Below are 23,218 nucleotides of genomic sequence, written 5' to 3'. Positions count from 1 at the left end.
GCTTTAGAGGAAGCAAATCTCCATGGATTTCTCTTATTTCTTGTTTTCTCACATAGGAGGCACTAAAAGCACTTTGGTCCAGACTCTCTACTTTTAAAATGTTTGTGATACAAGAGAAAAGCGGCGTCTCCCTCTGGCGCAAAGGGCAGGCATGCTTACAACCTCTCGTGCGAGCACTGTAGGGAACTTGGACCAAAAAATGTTGATATTCCAGTTAATGCTACTTCTGTGTGTAATACATCATCCCTCATCTCTGACACAGGAGCCGTAGGTCTTCGACTTAGCACCCATGAAGCTGGGAGAGTAACTTGTTAGCTTGCAAGTAAAGGAAAATCTCTGCCCCTCTGTCATTTCCAGTCAGTAACTTAGCCAACCACCTCAGGAACCTAGAATAAATTCCAAGAATGAAAAAGATTACAGCACATTTAAGTAAAATGGAGAATCAAATTTGAACCAAAAAAAAAATCACAAGTTGTCTATGAAGATTTTTTTCCAATGGACAAACTTAATTACTTACACACACACACACACACACACACACACACACACAAGAATGGGAGAAAAAGAAGTCTCAAATTCTTAAAATTTAGGATTCAAGTAGGGCCATTACTATGGACCTTCCAGAAATCAACACCAACTAATGTTGGCTCAGGTAGAAATAGAAAATCTGAATACAACTTATAGCCAGCGAATAGATTTTGATCAGAAATCAAAAACAAAGAAAAACCAGAAACAGATGGCTTTGCTATTAAGTTCTACCACACGTCTAAAGAAAAATAAAAATACTTCTAACTTTTCAAAATTAAAAAAAAAAAAACCAAAGCACTTTATAACTCAAGTGGCCAGTGATGCCCTGATAACAGAACCAGATAACCTAACTTCTGTTATGATGTCTTGTCACTTATAAACGTTAATGTAAAAAATCAAAATGTTAATGACACAAATCCAGCACAAATAAAGTGATTATACATTATAATCGAATAGAGTTTAGCCCAGAAACGCAAGGTAGGGTCAAAGACTAAACAAAAAGACATACTATAATAAACCATATTAATAAAGAAAAAATAACACATGATAATCTTAATGGATGCAAAAAATAATTTTATTAAAATCAAATACCACTTCATGATACAAACACCAAACCTGGCATGAAAAGCAACTTCCTCAACCCAACAAAGAGCAAAGAAAAGTACACAGCTAACATCCAATTTGTGGTGAAAATTTGAAATTTTCACCCTAAGATGAGGAAGAAAGGAAGTTAGCACTTTCCAATTCTATTCAATATTTAAATGGAATCAGGGCAATAAAGAATAAAATAAAAAAAAGCATCCAGATCAGAAAGAAAGTAAACTAACTGTATTTGCCAAGGTCACTATGTTCTAGTTGGAAAATCCTGAAGAAAACACACACACACCCTAAAGCCAATCAAGAAGTTCAGCACAGCGGCAGAAGAGAATTCAACACACAAAGATTAATTTCTTGTACATGAGCAGTAAAAACATAAAATTGGTATGAAGCAAATAATTTTACTTAAATTAGCATGAAAAAATGAAATACTTAGAAATAAATTTAACAAATGAAGCCCAAAACTTGTACGCCAAAAACTGAAATTACTGAAAGAAATTGAAGAAGAAAACCAAAAACACAAAAAAAGACCACCTCAAATTGAAAGACCTCCTGTGTTCTGATAAAGAAAATTCGAACTTCAAACATGGTGGGCTCTGTCCCTGGGTGCTCAGGGAAACTATGCTTTTTCAGTTTTTACCAAGGTCAGAATGACTTGGCCAAACTTCAAAGCATGGGCTCCATTTCTGCCCTGAGCACGCATTGTACATCTGCTTCATTAGCAAATAACCTAAAAGAAACCTTTCAAACATATAGAGTAATAATCTCCCTAAGTTCCCATACCATCAAAGCCCGCAACTCTGCACATACTGACAGCACAAGATAAAGTCTGTAACTTTCTAGAATGTCTTCCATCAGGATTTTTTTTTTAATATTTTATTTATTTATTTGACAGAGAGAGACAACCAGCGAGAGAGGGAACGCAAGCAGGGGGAGCGGGAGAGGAAGAAGCAGGCTCACAGCAGAGGAGCCCAATGTGGGGCTAGATCCCAGAACACTGGGATCACGCCCTGAGCTGAAGGCAGACGCTTAAGGATTGAGCCACCCAGACGCCCCCAACAGGATCATTTTTTAACTCTTGATGGAAAAACCATCCGTAAGCCTGTACTAAATGTTTCTTTTCCAGAAGCACTCTTCTTTGTGAAGATTGTGTATCCTGAGAGCTGTCCTAACTTGGCTCAAGTAAAACTTTCCTATAGACAATACTACAAGGTTTGTTCATTTTTCATTGACTGTTCGGAGACTGAATGACTCCCCATATCCATGGAGACTGAATACAAACATTCTCAACACCCTACTGCCTTCTTGGCCCAAATGGACCAGTTCATTAAAAAAATCATATAGAAATTCAAGGGATTCTGAGAATAGTCTTTCCAGCAAATGGTGCTGGGACAATTTGAAAGCCACATGCAAAAGAATCAAGTTGGACCCCTAACTTATACCATATGCAAAAATTACTCCTCTAGAGAAAATACTTTAACAGCCAAAACCAGACAGTCTTAAAAGGAAATGTTAGTCAATCTTCAAATGAGGCAATGGTTTTTGAAAACAGGATCCCACAAGCCAAAGCAATAGCTGATTAAAATATATAAATGGAACATGAAAATTTTACTTTTTGTACCAAGGACATTATCAAGAAAAAGAAAAGAAAACCTATACCATAGTACAAAGTATTTAAGTCTAAGATTCAAGATGTTTTTTAAAAACCTCTTACAACAAATAGGCAAAAATCCCTCTAAAAATGGGCAAAGGATTTGAATAGACATTTCTCCAAAGAAGATCTATAAATGACCAATGGGCACGTTAAAGAACAAACAAAAACAAAAAACCAATTATTATTAAGCAAGTTACTCAAAACCACAACAGAATATCACATCACACCCACAAGTATGGCTGTTATTTCTTAAGTTGGAAAGGGACGTCTGGGTGGCTCAGTCGGTTAAGTATCCAACTTTTGATTTCAACTCAAGTTCATGATCTCAGGGACATGGGATCGAGCCTCATGTCTGGCTCCACCCTGGGTGTGAAGCCTGCTTAAGATTCTCTATCTCCCTCTGCCTCTCCCCCTCTCCCTCTCTCTTTCTCTCTAAAAAGAACAAAAGTTGGAAAATAAAACACGTTGGCAAGGATATACTAAAATTGTAACTTTAACTTGTTTCAAGTGGAAATGTATACAAACTCCAGACAATGTAGAAAATAGTTCACATTTCTCCAAAAAACTTAACATAAAATTACCCTACCCTAACACCCAGCCATTCTACTCTCATGTAAGTATTTATTTTCATACAAAAAAAGTCAACATGAATGTCAATAGCATTATTTACAATGGCCTAATATTGGAAATGGTGCATATCTCCGTAATTCACGAATGGTTAAGTAATAGAGAAATATTACACAAGCATTAAAAGGAATTAAATATTAATGCAGGCTACAACATGGATCAACTCAGAACCATTATGCTCAGTGAAAGACAAACAGAAAATGTATTATGCATTGTGGGATTCCATTATAGGAAACATTGAGTAAAACAGAGAAATCCATATAGACAGAATTAGCGGTTCCTAAGGGCTAGGGGGAAAGTAGAGATCTTTTGGGGGAGGATACACGTTCTGGAGTGAAAAAACAGTTATTTGTACAACATTTTGAATTTAATTTTAAGAACACCGCATTGTACAGATATGATGGCAATGTCAAGTTTTGTTGATTTCATGTCCATTTTTCAAGGGGTAAGAAAGGCATTCTTGGATTTTATCCCTGGAACCTAGCACATGTGTATGCTCACATTTGGATTAACTGGTGAATGAACCAAAGCTATCAAGTCTCAACATACAAAGTAAATGACATTGGTTTGCAGAGATACTCAAGTGATTCAATGTCCCAGTTAAGTCTGGGGAGATAGGATCAGTCGGGTACGATCAGAGGTGTACTAGTAAGTATCTAACAACTAGTCCTTTTTTGGGGGAAGAGCCATCATTTGTCAATACCCCTTCACTGGCCGGTTTCAAGGAATCAGATATCAAGGAGCACCAAGTTGAGAAAAGATGTTCTCAATGGTGGTTCCTGTGAGTCAGGGCAACCCAGCTCCAACAGGCCACGAGAAAAATTCAGTCTGAGAGCAGAGAGAGAAGCACCAGGGAGCAGTACCTGGTGAGCTGATTTCCTAGAGCAGAGGCACTTGGCTGTCTGCACAGGTGTGAATTTTCATGAGAAAAACCATCAGACTCCTTCAGGCACATGCTATGTCTGATGAAGATGCAAGGATTTCTTCACGGGGGAGGGGGGGGGACGGGGCGAGAAGAATAGCCACCGCCTCTGGTCACTGCTGTCTTGATTCCCCTAGGCACCTGCTGGCTATCCACCCACAGATACATCACAGAAAGTCAATACAAATTAGAGCTCTGTTCTCAGAAGCACAACTCCCTTGTAGCAACACTGTGGAAGCAGGTCAGGTCCCAGGGAAACACTGAATTTCTCGGTCGTATTTCCCCACATTCATTTTACGCTGTCTGTCCCGAGCCAGAGGACCCCGGACTGCCTACTCTCCCCCCACGGCTACCCACCCCCCGGCTTGTTCACGGCTCCAGGGGCTTAGGATTCCAGACTGCCACCTGAAAGAGCCTGGAGAAAGCAGTTTAAATGCCCACATAACATTTTCAGAATGTATTCAATTATCAGAGCAAGTATTAATTTCACATCTCATAAATGTCTCCAGAATCCATCAGATCGGAATGGCAAACTGTTGGCTCAGAGCCAAAGGGTAACGAGTTTATCCCAGAGCCACCGAATGAATCAGTGGCTTGAGAGTGATCAGTCTGGGCAGTCCAATTGCAGTTCTAAACATAGTAAGTGATTTGTGTCTAGGGGAAAAAAAGTAAGCTATCAATACTAGAGGTCCGCATAGCCATCAAAACAAACGAAAAATCCCACACAGTCCAAGAAGCTTGCCCAAGCCTATTTATCATGAATTCATCTTACTGGTGAATTTCAGCAGAAAGCTCCCAGACAGTCAAAAACACTGCACGGAAGAGAAAGCTTCCGCTCCACTGAAGCGTCTTTCCACCAGCTCTACCCCCAACACAAGGGAAGGGGAAATCAAAAACTGACCTCCGTGCATACAAAGAGATAATCATCTTTTCTCCCCCCAATATTATATTAAACGAGACCATAGATCCAGCAGTTTCTACGTGCAGTGAGTTCCTACTAACCAACTAAAAACTTGACAATGGGATGAAATGGGAAGAGGGACAAAGGTAAACCAGAAGACATGTTAATTAATGGCCTGTCTTCTTCAGGACATAATGCTGTTCTGCTTCAGCATCTGAAATAACTGAGCAACCTCTGGAGGCAGCCTTCGGAGGCTGTTTGTAACAACAGTGTTTAGAACAATTAGAACGAACAGTTCTAATCACGGGAGTGATGTGAATACAGACTTTGAAGCCACAAATTAATCGTGTTTCCACTAGGTGAGCAGAGTTGCAACTGTAAAGATACCATTTCCTGACCCAAATGCAAGACACATCACGATTCCTTAGAATTACTTAATACAGTGGTGTAGGGGGTGGGGTTGGGGGAGTGGAATTCAAGGGAATGATTCAGGCCAACGTTGCCTAGTCCGTGTTCTGCACAAAATCACTCTTCTTCAGAAACTATTTTAAGTAGGTTTGGGAACTACTCCATGTTCTATCTATTTTTTAGAGATGGAATGTATTAAGTCTCTGAACAATTCCATTGAATTCAAGTAACTTACCTTGGTTTGTCCCGTTATTTACCAGGTTCCTTACATTCTAAAAAACATAGTGATATCTCAAGGACCCTCTATTCTTTTTTTTTTTTTATTAAAGATTTTTTTTTTTATTATTTATTCAACAGAGATAGAGACAGCCAGTGAGAGAGGGAATACAAGCAGGGGGAGAGAGAGGGGAAGAAGCAGGCTCATAGCAAGAGGAGCCTGACGTGGGGCTCGATCCCATAACGCCGGGATCACGCCCTGAGCCGAAGGCAGACGCTTAACTGCTGTGCCACCCAGGCGCCCCAAGGACCCTCTATTCTTTTTTCAGTTTACCATTTGGAACACTCTGGTGTAAGACTTCTTGATTTCAAGGCATTTACGATGCTACGGTTTTCTGACCTACTGCGAATGCACTTTAAATGTGTCTCCCCCAGACTCACACCCAAGGGAATACAGGACAACTCTCAGCCAACGAAGGATCCTAATCTTCTGGAAAAGCTCGCAGGAAATGTAATGCCCGCAGGGACCAATGTGTGCTCTTGCTGTTTTTTTTTCCATGTGGGCTATATCCACAGAAATGTCCCATCTTATAGTTTAGGACCAGTGTAGGCAAACCCTCCTGTCAAGGACCACGCAGTATTTATTTCCAACTTTGCGGACCGTGCAGTCTTCATTGTAACTACTCTGCCTCTGTGGCATGAAAGCAATACTAGAGGTGACGTCCACAAATGAGTGTGGGCTGTGTTTCAATAAAACTTTATTTACAAAAACAGGTAGTGGGCCTGGCTTGGCCCCTACGTATGTCATAGTTTTCCCATGTCTCCAGTACGGCACAGGATTAGCTGCTGCCAGGGACCCAGTTGTACTCCATTCTCTCTCTCAAATACTTATATAGGCAATTTTCACCTTTCAATGTTTGTGGGCCCTGCTCCTGGGCTCCCAGAGAAGCCGAACTTCACCAATGGCCAAGGCCAAAATGACTCAGCCAAACCTCAAAGCTTGGGCTCTATTTCTGCCCTGAGCATACGTCGTCCATCTGCTTCGAATGAATGAATGAACGAATGAACGAATGAACGAACGAACCAACCAACCAACCAACCAACCAACCAACCAAAAAGGAGCATTCTGAACACAAGATGAGAAAAAAGAAACTTCCCTGGTTCCTGTATGATTAAAATTCTATGGCCTTGCCCGTACTCAACACATAAGATAAAGTCTAACTTTCTGGAATGTCCTTCATCATGATGACGTAACTCTTCATGTAAAAAAAAAAAAAAAAAAAAATCCTCGAGAACACTTCACCAGCCCTGTGGCGCTCTCTTGTCAAATTGTGTATGCTGGGCAGCTGTCCTAACCTGGGCTCCTGTAAAAAATTAAAACAAAAACAAAACAACAACAACAAAAAAACCAAAAAGCAAAAACCAAAACCAAAACACAAAAATTCTTACCCTTTCTCTTTAAAATTTAAAAAAAAAAAAAGTTTGTTTATTTTGCATCAACATGCCCAATGTGATGGTACTAGGAGATACCCTCAGGAGGTAATTAAGTCACGAGGTAGTCATAAGAGATACGTCCCTCTCTGCCACATTAGAGCACCGCCAAGCAGCAGCTCATCACCAGCAGCTGAATGTGCCACGATCCCGCTCCTTGGCTTCCCAGCCTCCTCCACGGTGAGCAATCAGTACCTGTGGCTGAAGCCACCCAGCCTACAGTACTTGCCACGGCAGCCTGAGCGGACCAGGGCCGTTGAGGACCCATCAGTCCTGCTTACTGTGGTCAAAAACCCCATCTTCTTGCTCACTCTTCAACCACGTAAAATGGCAGTGAGCCAATGGATAGATCCTTACATTTAGAGAGCTGGCAGGTGTCCGAGTGTGAGCCTTGTTACCATGTCGTCCTTACATAGAGCTAATGGTTGGGAGCAAGAGGGAAGGAGAATTGGATCATTCAAAAGGTGACAATTCCCTCCGGAATCGAACTTGCTTACCCTGTCCTCTTATTTTCTCTTCCATGTAATATATACACACAAGACTTTTTAGTTGATAGGTAACAATTAAGTTTCTTAAGAACCGGGCCACCTACAACCATACCATTCTGTTTATTTAAACAATAAAAACTCAGTAATTAACACCCAAGGGGTGCTTAATGGTGTTATACATGACCAAGTCTAATAGAGGTCCTAATTAAAAAGAGAACAGCCAACCTACAAGTTATGGCTCCCGCAGAATACTCATTGTTTTTACCCTGTGTACCACAGAGAACCTAGAAGGAAAAAGAGCTCTTAAGCAGGACAGGACATTCAGTTAAGATGGAAAGTTTCCAGGCCAGGTAAGCAGCAAAAGCTATTTCTAGGATGAATTAAGTAAACAACCAGCATTTTATCAAGTCAGGTCTTCACAAAGACTGCACTCAAAATAAACTCGGTCTATTTTCAAATATAAAAACTACAGCAATTCATTTTTCTCCCAGTGTGGTCCATGGACCAAATATATTCCGGTAACCTAGGCAGGTATGTTTAAGACACATTCACTTGAGGCTCTTCCCTGACCCACTGAATCTCCATCTCTCAGGATGGGGGCCAGGAAGCCAAAGCTTTTTTTTTTTTTTCTTTCTTCAATCAACACGTCAAGATCATTCTAGTAAACACTACCATAAATACCAAAGCAATAGGGAAGCAGTATTAAAAATCCTACATTACCTTCTGTAATAGCATGGACCAACAGTGACCTAAACCACAGGAGGGGAACCCCACATTTGAGACAGAAAGGAGGTTGAGGTTATAGGAAAGCAGCACTTCTGTCCTTTGCCACCTCAGCTAGAAGTTTCTGAAGACCATAGGAGGATCAGAAGGTAACCAGTAACCACCACTCAATAGTTGTTTTCATCTATGTCTATGTGAATTATTAATTAAATGTATACTACGCTGATGTGGACGCCCTATAAAATGCACGACGACGAGTTTGGACCCTCGTAATCCCTTGGTCATCTTCAGTAAGTCCTCAACCAAAGCACACAAAAACAACCCCACTGCTGTTACAGACAGATGCCAGGACCTGACCCGAATCCAGACTCCACTGCCTAGAACGTGCATGTCATGCGGAGGGCTTGGCAGACTGCACCCTGTGTCACATGGTACAGGCCAGAACTCCGAGCCGAAGGGTGGGCAAGGGCGCTTGTCTACCCGCCTGTTGTTCTCCCTTTCTAGAAGACAGGTGGGAGAACACACTTGCAGGTGGAGACAAGCAGCCTGGGCCAGGCACCTGTGTGCAGAGAGCAGTTCGGGAATGCCAGCTGCTGGTGAACACTTGCTGGGAAGCCGGGTTTGGCTGTAGCCCCTCCCATGCAGGCAAGTAAAGCTATTTCTCCCACAGAAAGCCGAGTCGAGGCGTAGCCCCTCCCTGAGGACTGGGGTCAGCCTCTGTTCCCAGCTATCTCATCACTGGACACATGGAAAAAAGTAACTCTTCCTTCCTAATTTGGGTCATTCGTTGGTCAATCACCCTCTCTGCAGGGTGAAGTCCAATAAACTAATTCTTAAAAATTTCTATCTCAAGGTCAGATACATATCCAAAAGCATACACAGGTGGTTACACACATACACACTTAGGTGCTTATAAGAAAGCCAGATTTCCTAAATTTCTACTTCGTTGTTGTTGGGTTTTGAATCCATGAGGTTGAGGGGAGATCTAGCCTTCGTTGTCCAAACTTAAAATGTGGGGCCAGTTGTTCCAGCAACACAAAGAGGCATGACCCCAAGGTCAAGCAACCACCCTGAGCGCTCAGCTCCACGCTTCACTGCACCCAGCCTCAAAGCAGCAGGCTCGTGCCCCAGCGGGCTCCGCCTGCTCGGTTTCCTCCTCTGAAAGTGGGGATGATGGGACGGGTGATAACCACTAATTAACGTTTGTGAAGCATTTTGAGATCCACTGATGAAAGGGACAAAGTATTTTTCTCAGCACGGGCAAGCACACACTTGGTATCAATCCAGCGAGCGCACCGCACGCTGAGTTAATTACCTGCAAGGCTTGAAACTGTTGTCTCAACTCTGTTCCCCGCTTTTCCGCCCTAGGCGGTTTAGCACCTGTTGTCTTTTACTGTGAATCACCAAGAGAAGACAGCAGGCCTCTTGGGTCAAAAGACAGGATGGCGTTTCATACAGACTTGCGTTTTTCTGAGAGAACTCTTCAGAGAACCAAAAAATACCCCCATTTCTAGCGTGTGATTAATGTGGGGTATATAGGCAACCTGCTGTCACCACACATATTATTTCAAATAACAAGAAGAAAAAAAAACCCAAGATATACAACCACCGAAAAATACAGTTGGATACAACTCCTTCTTTTACTTAACCCAAAGATTATTAGGTGACTTGCTTTAAAACAGGTCTTAAAAGTCCAGACCAGCTATGCATTTGATACAAGCAACACAACTTCCCTTCCTAAGAGAACACACTGTTTCTAAGGCACAAACCCTTTCAGTGAGACTGTTGAAATATCCTATGTGAGCCCCCAGGACAAGCAACACCAGAAATGGCACAGTGGGACAAGAAAAACCAAGCAAAACCAAGCAAAATTTAAAAAAAAATTTTTTTTAAAAGAATTCTGGGATAATGAAATGGAGGCATAGCTGTTATCCTTCAGACCCGCAGTAAGTCAAACCACCGGAACTCCTCCAACTCATTCTGCTCAGAAGAGCACAACTCTAAGCTAAAACATTTTACCAAAAACACTTACCAGCTCAAGCAGCACCTCGGCTTTGCCTGGCAGAAGGGGGCACGGATATCTTCAAATCCTTCGGGGGGTGGTGAGTGGGGGCGGTCAGAGAAGGCTGGTTTTGACCCAAGACGACGGGGAGAACCGCCCAAGCGGAGAAAAGCTCACGCCGCCTCGAGCAGTGGTTTTAAAGCATAAGGATCCCGCTCACAGAATCAATATCACCTGAAGCTTGTTGGGAATGCAAATGATCAGGTCCCACTCCAGACCTGCAAAGTCAGAAACTCTGAGGAGCGAGGCCTCCCCAGTTGTAGTAATAAGCCCTCCAGGTGATTCTCATCTGAAGTTAATTTTTTTTTATTTTCACATGCCGAAGTTTGAGAATCCCTGATTAATACTTGGAAAGTGGTCTCGCCCCAAATGCGAATGAAAAAAATCATTTGGCTGTTATAAGTCACAGGAAGGCTACTAAGGGGAGAAATGTAAGTCAAGCCAACTGATTCCGAGCTGTGGGCTTGATGTTTCAAGAGTATAATTATTTAGTGCACAGAATCCAAAGTAAAAAAAGGGGGGGGTCCTTTTTTGCTGCTGGAACCATTCTCCCATCAGCATATTAAAAAAAATAAAAATAAAAAGCTGTTACCAGTTAAGACAAAGACCTCTAGCTGTCCACCAAAAACAACCACAAACAAACAAACAAAAAAAACCATTCTCCATTCTCTGCTCGTTTGGGCACAGAACTACAACTCCCAGCCTCCCTTGCAATTAGGCATAGCATCAGACTGAGCTCTCTTCCTGGGCGCAGTAGCAGGAAGTGACGTGTGCCGCTTCCAGATGTGACCCATAACCAATATGCAAGGGCGCTTTCTCCATGCTCTTGCCCCATTCAGCTTGGCTGTGCTGGCAGTGCTCAGGGTAGCACGCGCATTTAAGACGCCAAAGCAGCCCTCAGCCTTGCTTGGTGGATGACAGCATGAAGGGGAGCTTCCTTAGACCTGAGTGCCCAGCCTGAACCTTACGTGAGAAAGAGTTTGACTCTTTTTGTTGTCGTTCTCTAAGGGACCGAATGTTAGAGATCTAGTTTCTAACCTCCGTTTACCTGCCCTAAGTACTATACTGAAAAAGGAAAATAATATACTGACGCTCAGGTCCGTAATAGATCCCCCCACGACTAATACCAAACACGATCATGTTCTCGTATTTTTAAAAAGTATATTCTGAAAGTTTGATACTTTCAGGACTCTTTCCCTAGAACACACACACACAGACACACATACACGCCAAAGAAAAGGAACCGAGGTAGAAAAACAGAATTTAAATATTGCAGGACTTGACTTTAAACTCAAGTATATCCGCAGTTACGGTATAAAACGAGACACCGGATTCAGGCTAATATATTACTTTAACAGGACATCAAAACATCCCCTGCAAAGAACACAACGTTCTATCGGCGGCTTCTACATTTACCTTCGCAGAAAAGAGAAAGAACACCAGCTATGGTGAGCCTACACCATGGATGTAAGACTTATTCCTCAAATTTCAGTGCACCAGGGATTTAATGTAAGTTTGTCTGGCAGAACTGTTTTTACACATAGCTTTAACTCCTACTGTATTCCTTCCCACTGAACACGTTCCTGTTGTATTTGTATTGGAGATTGTTTGCTCTCGTTCTCATTCAGATCTGAGAGGGATTTGCTGGGTGAACTCAGGGAAGTCCCTTCATATATATCATGACATCAAGCACTCCTACAAGGGAGGGATATTATGGGCCGCGTACACCTGTAGTGTAGACATTACTACCATGACTGATGACACGAGTTCTGGGTTGCTTGGAGAAGTGCTGGGTTCTCAGCAGAGAAGGGTCCACGCCTCCCGAGGGCAAGGCAGGTAGATACTGACCAGTCTCCCCTCACAAGAACAGCACCCCACTTCCCAGAGTTAACTGCTGTGCAGTAACGGACAACATCACACCGTACACAGGTAGGGGAATTCTGGTGGCATCGTGGGTCCAGAGGTTGGACTTCGTCTTGGCTCCCACGCCGAGTAGCTCCATAGCCCTCAAAGTTCCTTAATTTTTCAGTGGCCTGGATGTTCTTATCTACAAAAACAAACACCTCTCCCCTCCCCCCGCTTACATCCTTCAGAGCCTCAACGTCATCTTCAAGCAGTGAAATGTTCTTCCAGCAGTAAGCAAGCAAGACGCTTTAGGATCTGACCCAGTCTGCCTTTCCATCCCATCAACCCCTTGTCACCTTCAGGCACCGGGCAAAGCACTTCTTGCCTTCTGGATATGCAACGCTCCACTGAGCTGCGTCTCCGCCTTCTGTTGTCCTCCCTGCCAGTCTGAGAAGCTTCCTACGTTTTAAAAAAAAAAAAAAAAAGGCATGAAAACATCGGGGTCTCCTCAGCAAGGTCCTTCCAAACGCCTCTGGGCCCTCGGTTCCTTTGCCTCTGTGCTCTCACCACACTGGGCACACACCTTCTCCTTAAAAGTTATTACCCTCAACTACAATTATTTATAATTACTTCGTTTGTTTAGCTTTTTTACCACAAGAGTTGTGAACTCCTGGAAAGCACCTTGATGAAGGGCTTTGCACCAAATGCTCCTCTATCTGGAACATTCTCCCCGGGGAGAGACACAAGTGGCTCACTCCCTACTTCCTTCACATCTTTGTTCAAATGTCAGCTTCTGGCTGAGGCCTCATCTGAGCTCCGCATTTAAAGGTGCAGCCTGGGGGCACCTGGGTGGCTCAGTGGGCTGAGCGTCTGCCTTCGGCTCAGGGAGGTCGTGATCCCGGAGTCCTAGGATGCAGCCCTGTATCGGGCTCCCTGCTCAATGGGGAGCCTGCTTCTACCGCTCCCTCTGCTCCTCTCCCTGCACATGCTCACTCTCTCTCATGTGCATGCTCTCTCTCTCAAATAAATAAAATCTTCAAAATAAATAAATAAATAAGGGCAGCCTGACCCTCCTCATTCCTTGAGCTACTCAGCCAGGCCCCTCAGCTTTGTGTTTTTCCATTTCAATTGACACCTTTTGAATCACAACGTAATTTACTTACTATTTTGTTTACGGATGACGGTTCCGTCCCCGTATCTAAAATATAGGCTTCGTGAGGGTACGGATCTTTGACCACTACTGATAGATTATAAGCCCCCAGATTGGTGCCTGGCACATAAAGGGTGCTCGGGATCTGTTCGTTGACCAGGTGAATGAGGGAACGTTTATATTCCAAAGGGCCTAGAAGTTCAATAACTACTGATTGATTAAATGAATGAGTAAATGCCTGGTCTGATGTTGCTTTCAGGCACAAGAAAGAAAGAAAGTCAAATTAAATTGATTGGAAGAAGAACTAAACCCGAGTTTTATTTCCTTTCTCTTTTCCTTGAGAGACGCATGGGCAAAGAACATGAACGGTCACAGACAGAACTGGGTTCAAATCCCAGCTGGGACACTTCGGTGTTACTAGCCTCTCCTGATCCTGAGTCGCCTCGGTGTACAATGGGTTCACTGAACAATACTCTCCCCTTAGGCTATGTTCGGAACCCAGAGATCACTTGACTCTGGGAAACAAACTGAGGGTTGCTGGAAGGGAGGTGGGGGGGGGGATGGGGTATTAAGGAGGGCACGTGATGTGATGAGCACTGGGTGTTACAGGCAACCAAGGACTCATTGAACACTACATCAAAACCTAATGGTGTACTATATGTTGGCTACTTGAATTAAAAAAGAAAGAAAGATAAAGAACCCAGAGATTATACTACAGAAGCCCTTAACCACAGGATGTGGCACATTGGAAGTACTCAGTGGATAGAAGCTGCTACAGTGATTGTATGCTCAGTGCTGAGGGGCTCTCATACACGCTTGGGTCCCCAAAGACCACCATGGAGAACCAGAAGCCTGAGACCAAGTTGTCCAGTCTCGCCGTCCGCCCCCGCAAGTTGGACTTTTATCTCTAGACATGACCCGGCAGGCACCTAGACACTCTGGGTAGCGGAGAAGGAGGTGGTCACACACATTTCTTTACCATCTACTTCCCTGAGGACTCTGTCCTTGCATTGAACAAACTACATCCCAAACCACAATTTTTTAAAACCCTACATCATGTGGCTGCCTTCTAACACACACTCCATCGAGGCTACAATCCTCGAATTTTACTCCAACCATGATGTTCATTTCTTCAGTCTTTTCTTTCACTCCTTCCAGCAGTGAACCATTCAACAGTGTGTGTAGACGCTGACCTCTACGCTAAAGACTGGATATATATCAGGGGGTAATTTGGACAAGGCACCGGCCCCCAGAGCTCAGGATCTAATGGGCAGAGCAGGCAATAAACAAGTGTGCAAATACAGAATCACAAGTTGTGACAGATGCTCTGAAAGATATGAACAAGGTGTGGTGAGAGATAATGACAGAGGGAGAGGTGAGACCTAATTAGCATAGGCCAGAGGAAGGGAAGTTACCTTTAATACTAAGACATATAGCATGTAATAGACAGCTAGATTTGCAGTTGGCTCTTCCATACCAGTCTCTCTGCTTCTCAGTCAGGTTCAAGTTTTTCAATGGCAACAAAAATCTTAAACGAGATCGGTATGTTCTATACCCACCCGGCCAGGGCTGCACGGAAATTTAGGTTAAACAGTGTTTACCTTGTTGGCTTTTACTGACCTTGGTGTGTTCGAGCAAGAATGGGAAAATGAGACTCCTAATATCTGTAATTTTATGAATGCTATGGATTTTTTTTTAAGATTTTATTTATTTATTTGACAGACAGAGAGGCAGAGAGCACAAGCAGGGGGAGCGGCAGGCAAAGGGAGAGGGAGAGGGAGAAGCAAATTCCCAGCTGAGCAGGGAGCCCGATGCGGGACTTGATCTCAGGCCACCAGGATCGTGACCTGAGCCAAAGGCAGCCACTTTACCAATCGAGCCACCCAAGCGCCCCGATATGCTATGAATTTTTAAATATGGTATTACATCTGATGATTTTTCTTCACAACCTCTTAATTTTTTAGCTCGATTATTATAGACTATTTTTGCTTCTCCTACTGAGATTAGAACCATCATTTCTCTGACTTTCCTGATTGTGGTTAGTTATTAAGAGCATTATGGAGATCAAACAGGGAGCAAGAGACTCCCAAAAAAATGTAAAACCTGGAAGCTTCGAGGAAACTGATCTTAAATGCAGCTGACAAAATAAAGTACTTTTCCATGACTATTGCTTTTTTTATGTAACAGATAGACTTGCATTTAGAGTTGATGCTTTATGAAAAGAGACAGGGACCTTGGCATAGTTTGACCATGTGTTTAAGACGAACTTCCATAAAAAGAAAAGAAAAGAACAAAGCCTGAGAAATAGTACAATCTGACCACTGGCATAGTCGTCCTTTTTTTTCCTCTCCTGAGAATAAAGACAAAGACAAATGGCATCCGCTGGAAAGGAAAACTGCCTCACACTGTTCATTCATGAGTTTTCAGCTGTAATTAAACATCTAATGCTCCAGATGGCTAAGTTTTCAAAATTAGTACATTTCCGCTCTGCTGAAACAGTTTATTTTAAAATGTTCAAAATACTATCCAGTGGTGCTTAACAAGTGAGCAAGAGAATCTTACATAACTCTGAAATGTATATTAGAATATATGCCTCACGGACAAATTCATGATTCAATAATACATGTTCACCATCTTCTTCTTTTTATCTATTGACCTATATAATGAACAGTCTTAAAAATTCGATGTTATGTGCCCTTGTCTCGCATGTAATTCCCATCCTGCTGTAAGACAGAATCCCTCATCTTTGCCAGGTGAGAATGAAGCAGAGTGTAATTCCTTGCCTCTTGACTTTAGGTCTGGTTATGTGAGGTGTTTTAACCATTGGCCTGTGGGCAGAAGGGCTAGACCTAGGCTTCGAGAACATCATGTATCTCTGATTGCTACTCTCATGCCTCTGCAATGACCCTGAAAAGGATCTCTCGCTGAGTGGCTGATGCCCCACCATCCTGTGCCCAAATTCAATATACATGAAACCAAACTGAGCACAAGTCATATCAGAAAGTCAAGTCCAGGGGCACCTGGGTGGCACAGTGGTTAAGCGTCTGCCTTTGGCTCAGGGCGTGATCCCAGCGTTCTGGGATCAAGCCCCACATCAGGCTCTTCTGCTATGAGCCTGCTTCTTCCTCTCCCACTCCCCCTGCCTGTGTCCCCTCTTTCACTGGCTGTCTCTATCTCTGTCGAATGAATAAATAAATAAAATCTTTAAAAAAAAAAAAAAAAAAAGAAAGTCAAGTCCAGCTGGACCCTCGGCTTGATGCAATCTGCCCAGCTGAGCTCAACCCACATCAGCAGACCCCTCAGCTAGACAGCAGACACAAGAGTGGGAAGAAAGGATTATCCAGTCACTGAGTTTTGGGGTAGTTTGTCGGACAGCAGGAGCTCTCTGATACACTCTGTCACTGCCCCATTCTCTGAGGGCGAAGGAAGTTGGAGGGAGAGAGATGGCAGGCCACCTAAAGAAAATATATATCAAAAAGGATCATTTTAGGCATATCTGTCTTACACACCTCCCTCCTAACCACACTTCCTAATTTTAGACTTCGCAGGTCTGTAAAAACGTGTTATTCCTCTTTGACACATCAAGAGTAGCCACTCAGAATTCTGTAGACTTGATTTTATTAAAAATTCTTTGGTGAAAGTATCAGTACGACTATTTTCTGGAAGGAAGACCCATAGTCAACATTTTTCTTTTCCCTGCAAATCTGTTTCAGGCCTAAAACTGGGCAGAGAGATGCTTTTAAATGTTTCTGCTAAATGAAAATCTGATTATGTGTCCAAGCACTGTGGTGGTTTTGTCAAAGATGTATTCATTATATTATATGCCACATTTCTACTGGACGCTTTTCCTAAATGATCTCACTGAGTAGTTATAACAATACTGTGACGTAGGTGGTTGTCGCTCAAATTAGTACACGGTTCAGAAACGTTAAATAATATACTCACAGTGACACGGCTGGGTAGTTATAATTCATGCCAAGAGCTTCTGATCCTAAACTTTTACCCCAATACCTCCCAAGAAATGAAATTAACAAAATTATTTAAGTTTTTAATATATATTAAAATACACAGGGATGCCTGGGTGGCTCAGTCAGTTAAGCATCTGCCTCAGATCATGATCTCAGGGTCCTGGGATCGAGCCCCACATTGGGCTCCCTGTTCAGTGGGGAGTCTGCTTCTCCCTCTCCTCCCCACTCAAGCTCCCTCTCACTATCTCTGTGGCTCTGTCTCTGTCTCTCTCCCTCAAATAAACAAACAAAATCTTTGGGGAAAAAATATAGTAGGGTGGAAAAAGGAAAGTGCTCCACTGAGTACTTTCATCTGGCATCTTAATACTAAAAGCAATAGAGAGACCTTTTTGTATCTTTTGGAGAGACATAAAGTTCTTCAAGATGGATGTTGCCTTCCAAGTGCTCAGAGTCCCTCTTGACGTGAGGAGTGAACCACTGTGCAATTACATACTTTATTTGTAGCCCATGTATTGAACGTCTGTCATCCTTACCTGAAAAGTAAGCTCCATAGGGCAGAGCTGTGTCTGTCCCTTGCACCCTCCTTTTGTCCAAGACAGAACTGACACAGTAATTTGGTGAATTATGGACACAGGTGAAAATTTCGGTGAATGCCTGTTGAATAAAAACAAGATGAGTGGGTTGTCAGAGAGAGCCCCTGAATCTCTTCTTCACTGCCTCGAGTCCGTCCCTAACACCCCACAGATGTATAAACACTACCCTAGCACCTCACTCCAGAACACCCCGACCTAACTGAAGATTCATTTTCTTCATTGACCATATCTCACTTCACTACTTTTCTTTCATTTCATTTATTCTGATCTGATGATTTTTCAGCCTCTCAGTTCACACCAAGAAAACATACTTCATTGAACTCTCAGCCCCCAAACTTAACCATCACGGTGGCCTAGGAAACCAATAAATTCACCTGGGAATCCAAAGTAGAAATCACTGTGGAGGTACAACTAGCAAAGAACCGTGTGCCATGGAAGCAAGCGAAGAAAAGGGAAAGTGAGAGATCTGAGTAAGTGAATAAGAATCCACCTGCCTCTTTGGTTTAACAATAAAAGGCAAACCAGATACTAGGACAGGAAAGGACGCTGATGGTGCTTAGAAATATATAACAAAAGCAGGGATTCTTGAATGCAAAGGAAGCTGGCTTGAGTAGTTAGGGGAAGAGCAAAAGAAGGATCTGGATGCAGGGAAGAATACGTGGGGTACAAGTGCCCAACGGAAGAGGATGCGTGGACAGAAGTTGAGTGAGCTCTGTGGCGCCTGCGCACCGGGACGCCTGTGGGAAAAGCGGGACAAGAATCTGGGCTTTTATCGCTGTGTCAGTTTTAACAACTCAAAGTCTCTGCTGCTTATCCACCTCCGGGGACTCAGGCACTCTGCGGCCATGCCTTGTCTTTTCTGTGGGTTTACAGTTCCTCGCTCTGTCTGCTTCATTCTGTACAGACGGGGGTGTCTTTCCGGGCAAAGTGCCTGTGAGTGGTGGTCACTGTATGGGATGGTCAGGAGGGCCACCCATGGATCCGAGGTGAGGTCCAAAGGGTGGCAGGCCCTCGTTGACCTGCTTGACAGTGGAACGGGGAACTTCTCCAGGACAGGACACGAGGTAGATGCTTTTTGCGAAGGAGGGAGAGAAGAAATATTGGGAATTATAGATTATAGAAAGCACTGCATCTGAGATGATCTGGCCAGACATCATTTTATTGATTACGGAAGGATAAAAGGGGAGTGATTTCTAAATGTAGAACACATTTTGAAGTGTTATTTTTGAAAGAATAGCTTGAGCCCCTTCAAGTAAATCAATGAATGAAATGCATCCTGCATTATTCACACAGTAGCAGCAAACAATTTTAATTATATTAGGTCAGGTTTGATGTGGTTTTCTAATAAAGCAGACTCTTGCTTAGAGCGGCTGTGCATTAAATCCATTAAATCTCTGAAAACACTGTGCATTTGGGAAAAATTAATTTGAAATTTGTCATGTTGTTTTCCTCTGTTTTGACTTTGGCTATTCATTTACATTTAGAAACAGCGTTTCAAGGATGGGTGAGTTCTTACGGTGTTCAGATCATTTAATCTGCAAATATGTTTCAAAAGTAAGATAATCTCATTCATGTCATTAACAGGCCGCTGATTTGAATGTAAACACCCTGGGACAAGTCACCAATCGATCTTATGAAAATGACGCAGGGGAGCTGGATTCTTTTCTCTTTGGAAATAACAACTATTCTACCCTAATACAATCCTTTGTTTGGCCCTGCTTTCTAAAGTGCCTAAGTATGTTGTTTCTACCGCAAGAGGCTACAAACCTTCTCTGGGAGTGAGAAGGGTATAAACCCATAAGTAGACTCAAAGTGAGTCATGTCTTAGTCAATAGGGAAATTGTCAAAGGATTGTGCTTATCTATATGGCCAGAACAGTCCTTCTGGTTAGGCTCTGGGATAAAATGCATCACCACCACCCACTTCACAGTGGGTGAGGCTGTGGGTAAGTTTTAACACCTGGTAGCTACCTGGTCTCCAAGAAAAGCAAGCAATCATGCCTTTCCAATTTTGACTCACAGAATCTAAAGACTAGAGGGGACTTTCTCAGTCATCCAGGTCTATTCTTCCATCTGACGCTGGAATGTTCTAGATTCTGTACTCAATCTCTAGTTGAACACGTACAGAGACCCCGAGCCCAACTAAAGACAGTGCATCCCGTCACTGTGTGGCTCTGATCCTTACAAATCCTTCAAAATAGTGGGTCGAAACAGTTCCCCCCTTCATTGTCATCCATTTGTAGGGCCCGTCAAATTTCTCTTTTCCAACCTAAAACCCCATGATGCGTGTCTGCTCTCGGACACTTCCTGCCTTAAGACGAGTTCTGGCGTAAAAGAAATCTACTTATGATAGTTAGTAAGGTATGAACTAGCATTACTATAAGGATTCACACATCTCAGGCTCCTTTGTTCTGTATTTCTATCACTTTGCTCTTGTAACGAAACCATGCAACGCATACTGAGACAGAAAGCTCTGACAAATTATCTGAATCATTTTTTTTCAGCCCCTAGTTAAAGGATTACAGGCTTTCTTCTCTTCAGACCTTGACCTTGGAATAAAAGTCAGACCACTTAGACGGCAGCTTTTAGAGCTGCTCTGTTAACATAGCAGTTCCCAGCCACGTGTGGCTGGAAGAACTGAATGCTTCATTTTATTTAACTTGAGTTAATTTAAATTTTAAAATTAAAGCAGTGTAAACTATGTTTCCATTAAATACAACTTTCTAGTTGTAGCGGATTATATTTTACCTCTACCCTTGCATTGTGTAAGATATAATTATTACATTATAGAGTGTTTCGGGTCCGTGCGTCATTTCCAGCACACACACAAATGCATGACCAATCTAACGGGCCAATGCTTGATTCAGTTTGAATGTTTTTTTCTGTGCATAGAGGTAACATCGCAATATGTTTGAGTATTTTATATAACAGCAGAAGTTTACAGTGATACTTACAGAAGTCACACTTGGAAACTAAATTGAAATACTTATTCATTTTTTTTTTTTGGAGAGAGAAAGAGAGTACAAGAGATGGGGGAGGGGCAGCAGGAGAGAGAGGGAATCCTAAGCAAGCCCCACACCCAGCATGGAGCCTGACATGGGGCTTGATCTCATGACCCTTAGATTACGTCCTGAGCCAAAATCAAGAGTCCGACGCTTAACTGACTGACCCATCCAGGCACCCCAAAATACTTTTTCTAATCTAGTAGATTTAAATTCTATTTCTACTACAAAAAATAAGTATGGAAAAATTTTTAAATTTAAAATAAAAGCATATTACTCATGCACAATCAAGAGGAAATTAGAAGCCAGTGTTATAACCATAACAGTAATGGAGAAAAGCAGACTGAGAGAAAATGTCAGCATTTTCACAAAGAATGACAAATGCAATTTGCTGGGGCACAGCAGAAGGCAAAAGCTGTTTCCTTTTGTGTAAAAAAAAAAAAAAAAATCACACAAAATTAAGTAAGCAAAGTTGAGGCTTTTTCAGCAAACACATGAATTTGATAAGAAGTTTAAACAGTCAAAAGCATTCAGTGGAATTAGTTTACTGAAATTGAATTTAATGTCCAATAAAACTTTAAATAATTTTTCAGTGCAATCTTAACGTGGAACTCTGGCCAGCGATATATTGCTTTGGATCCTCATGCAAAATAAAACCCCACGTTTATTTGTTTATATATATATATATATATATATATTTGGAACACCATTTTTAGATGGAGACATGGCATAATAAGACATGATTTCCTTTATTGAAATTTTATTAGAACATTATGAGGAAAAAATTTAAATGACATTTTAAGGTCTTTAGGGAAGCCGCCAAATGATTGCACATAAAATCCAAGAGCTTACAATACAAAAGATTAATTGATTCAAAATTTGAAAAATTCCAAGTACTTTTTGTTAGTCTTAGCTGAGTTGCATGATAAAGTCACTGCCAGATTAATACTTTGGCTATCTTTTGTTTCAAAGGACTTCCAAAATTACATAGAAATGTTGTCAATTCCCAAACTTAAAAATCAAATTCATGGGCGCCTGGGTGGCTCAGCTGGTTAAGCGACTGCCTTTGGCTCAGCTCATGAGCCTGGAGTCCCAGGATCGAGTCCCGCATCAGGCTCCCTGCTCTGCAGGGAGTCTGTTTCTCCCTCTGACCCTCCCCTGTCTCGTGATTTCATGCTCTCTTTCACATAAGTAAAATCTTTTAAAAAAATCAAATTCATTCCATAGGTATTGTTTTAAATCTGTTAAAACTATCAAAGAATTTTAGCTACATAAGGGAAAAAGTCAGTCCCTATTAATGACAGATAGTGCTCCAGCCATATTAAGTAAAAAAAAAAAAATTGGGATTTATTTGAGTTTTATAACAAGACACTGATGTTTCCTTTATTGTTTTATACAATATGTATGGTACATATCGATGGTATCTGTGGTCAGTTCTCTGGGGCAGACTCCATGAAAAGTATCATGGATAGAGGTCTTAATATCATTGTGTATAGACCAAATGCTATGAAAAATCATCCGTTTGTGAAACTCTTAAATAAACAGAAGACAATTTAATGATCTTGTCTTCTTTGCAAATGCCTATCGGTTGAACTGCAGAAGGGTTTTACAAAGATTTACTGTAAACTCTTGTTCAAGATTTTCTTAAAACAAAAGAAATGCTTGCCAAATATTCAATAACCAAAGAGAAAAAACTGCAGTATGATTCATGTCACAGAAAAAAAATGACAGCGTGATTTATGTTTTCTCACTGATGTGACACTGCATATAAATGAGCTAAATTTGATGCACCAAGGAAAGTAAAAACTTATTTGTGGGCTAGCAATACAGTATGGGAATAGATGGTGAAATAGAGACTTTTCATAATAAAATTCAATAATTTTTCGACATTAGCTCTAGTAGAAATCAGTATATCAAAGATTTTACTTATAACAAGCACTATTATGTAAATTGCTGCCAACACTAAAAGGAAAACTTGAATAATGCTGTGTTGTGATAAATTTAAAGGGGCTTTTCATTTTATGCAACACCACTTTGAATTTGG

The sequence above is a fragment of the Ailuropoda melanoleuca genome, chromosome 3 (genome assembly GCF_002007445.2).
Source record: "Ailuropoda melanoleuca isolate Jingjing chromosome 3, ASM200744v2, whole genome shotgun sequence".
In the NCBI taxonomy this organism is placed as follows: domain Eukaryota; kingdom Metazoa; phylum Chordata; class Mammalia; order Carnivora; family Ursidae; genus Ailuropoda; species Ailuropoda melanoleuca.
Note: the sequence above shows the minus strand (reverse complement) of the source record.